The sequence below is a fragment of the Lolium rigidum genome, chromosome 7 (genome assembly GCF_022539505.1).
Source record: "Lolium rigidum isolate FL_2022 chromosome 7, APGP_CSIRO_Lrig_0.1, whole genome shotgun sequence".
Classification (NCBI taxonomy): domain Eukaryota; kingdom Viridiplantae; phylum Streptophyta; class Magnoliopsida; order Poales; family Poaceae; genus Lolium; species Lolium rigidum.
Window position 1 is genome coordinate 139,985,196 of NC_061514.1, and position 5,001 is coordinate 139,990,196.

Sequence of the window (5,001 nt, forward strand, 5' to 3'; positions counted from 1 at the left end):
TCTCCGGAAGGTTTTCCGTATCGTGGCTCTCGTATGCGGGGGTTTCGCGACGGAGGCTTTAAGTAGGCAGAAGGGCAGGTCAGGGGCCACACGAGGGCCCCACACGCCAGGGCCGCGCGGCCAGCACCTAGGCCGCGCCGCCCTATTGTGGCAGCGCCTCGTGGCCCCACTTCGTCTCTCCCTCGGACTTCTGGAAGCTTCGTGGAAAAATAGGCCCCTGGGCGTTGATTTCGTCCAATTCCGAGAATATTTCCTTACTAGGATTTCTGAAACCAAAAACAGCAGAAAACAACAATCGGCTCTTCGGCATCTCGTCAATAGGTTAGTGCCGGAAAATGCATAATAATGACATAAAGTGTGTATAAAACATGTGAGTATCATCATAAAAGTAGCATGGAACATAAGAAATTATAGATACGTTTGGGACGTATCAAGCATCCCCAAGCTTAGTTCCTACTCGCCCTCGAGTAGGTAAACGATAACAAAGATAATTTCTGAAGTGACATGCTATCATAATCTTGATCATACTACTGTAAAGCACATGAGATGAATGCAGCGATTCGAAGCAATGATGAAGATAATGAGTAAACAAATGAATCATATAGCAAAGACTTTTCATGAATAATACTTTCAAGACAAGCATCAATAAGACTTGCATAACAGTTAACTCATAAGCAATAAATTCTTAGTAGAAAGATTTGAAACAACACAAAGGAAGATATAAGTTTCAGCGGTTGCTTTCAACTTCAACATGTATGTCTCATGGACAATTGTCAACACAAAGTAATATAACAAGTGCAATAGGTAAACATGTAAGAATCAATGCACACAGTTGATACAAGTGTTTGCTTCTAAGATAGAAAGAAATAGGTAAACTGACTCAACAATAAAGTAGAAGAAAGGCCCTTCGTAGAGGGAAGCATGGATTACTATATTTGTGCTAGAGCTTTCATTTTGAAAACAAGAAACAATTTTGTCAACGGTAGTAATAAATCATATGAGTTATGTATAAGATATCTTATGAGTTGCAAGCCTCATGCATAGTATACTAATAGTGCTCGCACCTTGTCCTAATTAGCTTGGGTTAACACGGATTATCATTGCATAACATATGTTTCAACCAAGTGTCACAAAGGGGTACCTCTATGCCGCACTGTACAAGGGTCTAAGGAGAAAGTTCGCATTGGATTTCTCGCTTTTGATCATTCTTCAACTTAGACACCCATACCGGGACAACATAGACAACGGATAATGGACTCCTCTTTTAATGCTTAAGCATTCAACAACAGATTAATATTCTCATAAGAGATTGAGGTTTTATGTCCACACCGAAACTTCCACCATGAATCATGGCTTTAGTTAGCGGCCCAATGTTCTTCTCTAACAGTATGCATACTCAAACCATTTGATTGTGAAAACCGCCCTTACTTCAGACAAGACGAACATGCATAGCAACTCACATGATATTCAACAATGGTAAAAGAGTTGATGGCATCCCCAGAAAACATGGTTACCGCTCAACAAGCAACTTACTAAGAAATAAGACACATAAGTACATATTCTTCACCACGATAGTTTTTAAGCTATTTTGTCCCATGAGCTATATATTGTAAAGGTAAAGAATAGAAATTTTAAAGGTAGCACTCAAGTAATGTACTTTGGAATGGCGGAGAAATACCATGTGGTAGGTAGGTATGGTGGACACAAATGGCATGGTTATTGGCTCAAGGATTTGGATGCATGAGAAGAATTCCTCTCAATACAAGGCTAGGCTAGCAAGGTTGTTTGAAGCAAACTCAAGTATAAAATGGTGCAGCAAGACACACATATGAACATATTGTAACTATTATAAGACTTTACATCGTCTCCTTGTTGTTCAAACACCTCAACCAGAAAATATCTAGACTTAGAGAGAACAATCATGCAAACCAAATTTTAACATGCTCTATGTAGTTATTCATTAATGGGTACAAGGTACATGATGCAAGAGCTTAAACAAGATCTATATGAGCACAACAATTGCCAAGTATCACATTATTCAAGACATTATACCAATTACCACATGCGGCATTTTCCGTTTCCAACCTTATATCAATGAATGAGGTAGTTCAACTTTCGCAATGAACATTAAAGATAAAGCTAAGAACACATGTGTTCATACGAAACAGCGGAGCGTAATATCTCCAATATAAAGGATTGTGGGATCCGACTTTACTCAAACAAAACAAAAACAAAAACAAACAGACGCTCCAAGCAAAGCACATAAGATGTGACTGAATAAAAATATAGTTTCACTAGAGGAACCTGATAATGTTGTCGATGAAGAAGGGGATGCCTTGGGCATCCCCAAGCTTAGACGCTTGGGTCTTCTTAAAATATGCAGGGATGAACCACGGGGCATCCCCAAGCTTTGACTTTTCACTCTTCTTGATCATATTGTATCATCCTCCTCTCTTGACCCTTGAAAACTTCCTCCACACCAAACTCGAAACAAACTCATTAGAGGGTCAGTGCATAATTCATATATTCAGAGGTGACATAATCATTATTAATACTTCGGACATTGCACAAAGCTACTGAAAGTTAATGGAACAAAGAAATCCATCAAACATAGCAAAGCAGGCAATGCGAAATAAAAGGCAGAATCTGTCAAAACAGAACAGTCCGTAAAGACGAATTTTAAAGTGGCACCAGACTTGCTCAGATGAAAATGCCCAAATTGAATGAAAGTTGCGTACATATCTGATGATCACGCACGTAAATTGGCAGATTTTTCTGAGTTACCTACAGAGAATTCTGCCCAGATTCGTGACAGCAAGAAATCTGTTTCTGCGCAGTAATCCAAATCTAGTATTGACTTTACTATCAAAGACTTTACTTGGCACAACAATGCAATAAAATAAAGATAAGGAGAGGTTTCTACAGTAGTAAACAACTTCCAAGACTCAAATATAAAACAAAGTACTGTAGTAAAAACATGGGTTGTCTCCCATAAGCGCTTTTCTTTAACGCCTTTTAGCTAGGCGCAGAAAGTGTGTATCAAGTAACATCAAGAGACGAAGCATCGACAGCATAAATTGTTCTAATAATAGAATCATAAGGTAACTTCATTCTCTTTCTAGGGAAGTGTTCCATACCTTTCTTGAGAGGAAATTGATATTTAATATTACCTTCCTTCATATCAATGGTGGCACCAACAGTTCGAAGAAAAGGTCTTCCCAATATAATGGGACAAGATGCATTGCATTCAATATCCAAGACAACAAAATCAACGGGGACAAGGTTATTGTTAACCATAATACGAACATTATCAATCCTCCCCAAAGGTTTCTTTATAGCATTATCAGCAAGATTAACATCCAAATAACAATTTTTCAATGGTGGCAAGTCAAGCATATCATAGATTTTCTTAGGCATAACAGAAATACTTGCACCAAGATCACATAGAGCATTACAATCAAAATCATTGACCCACATCTTAATGATAGGCTCACAACCATCTTCTAACTTCCTAGGAATAGAAGTTTCAAGTTTTAGTTTCTCTTCTCTAGCTTTTATGAGAGCATTTGTAATGTGTTTTGTAAAGGCCAAATTTATAGCACTAGCATTGGGACTTCTAGCAAGTTTTTGTAAGAACTTTATAACTTCAGAGATGTGGCAATCATCAAAATCTAAACCATTATGAGCTACAGCAATGGGATCATTGTCCCCAATGTTGGAAAAAATTTCAGCAGTTTTATCACAAGCAGTTTCAGCAGTTTTAGCAGTTTCAGGCAATTTTGCACGCTTTGCACTAGGAGTAGGAATATTGCCAACACCAATTATTTTACCATTGATAGTAGAAGGTGTAGCAACATGTGAATCATTAACATTACTAGTGGTGGTAATAGTCCAAACTTTAGCTACATTATTCTCTTTAGCTAGTTTTTCATTTTGTTCTCTATCCCACCTAGCATGCAATTCAGCCATTAATCTTATATTCTCATTAATTCTAACTTGGATGGTATTTGTTGTAGTAACAATCTTATTATCAATATCCTTATTAGGCATAACTTTCAATTTTAAAAGATCAACATCAGAGGCAAGTCTATCAACTCTAGAGGCAAGAATATCGATTTTATCAAGCTTTTCCTCAACAGATTTGTTAAAAGCAGTTTGTGTACTAATAAATTCTTTAAGCATGGCTTAAATACCAGAGGGTACATTCCTATTATTGTTGTAAGAATTCCCACAAGAATTACCATAACCATTACCATTATTAGAAGGATATGGCCTATAGTTGTTACCAGAATTATTCCTATAAGCATTGTTGTTGAAATTATTATTTTTAATGAAATTCACATCAAAATTCTCTTCTTAAGCAACCAATGAATCTAAAGGAACATTATTTGGATCAATATTAGATCTACCATTCACAAGCATAGACATAATCACATCAATCTTATCACTCAAGGAAGAGGTTTCTTCAACAGAATTTACCTTCTTACCTTGTGGAGCTCTTTCCGTGTGCCATTCAGAGTAATTTATCATCATATCATCAAGAAGCTTTATCACCGCCCCCAAAGTGATGGACATAAAGGTACCTCCAGTAGTTTGAATCCAATAGGTTCCGCGAAGAAAAATTCAATCCTGCATAGAAGGTTTGGATGATCATCCAAGTAGTTAGTCCATGGGTTGGGCAATTCTTTACCAAAGATTTCATTCTCTCCCATGCTTGAGCAACATGTTCATTATCCAATTGCTTAAAATTCATTATGCTACTTCTCAAAGATATAATTTTAGCGGGAGGATAATATCTACCAATAAAAGCATCTTTACATTTAGTCCATGAATCAATACTATTCTTAGGCAAAGATAGCAACCAATCTTTTGCTCTTCCTCTTAAGAAGAAAGGAAATAATTTCAATCACTACAAGAAAAGTTCTGATAGACAACGTCTCAAAATCGTCCGCTAAGGGGTATTTTTCGTCGCCTATGGGCCTAACACGACGATATGGGTTC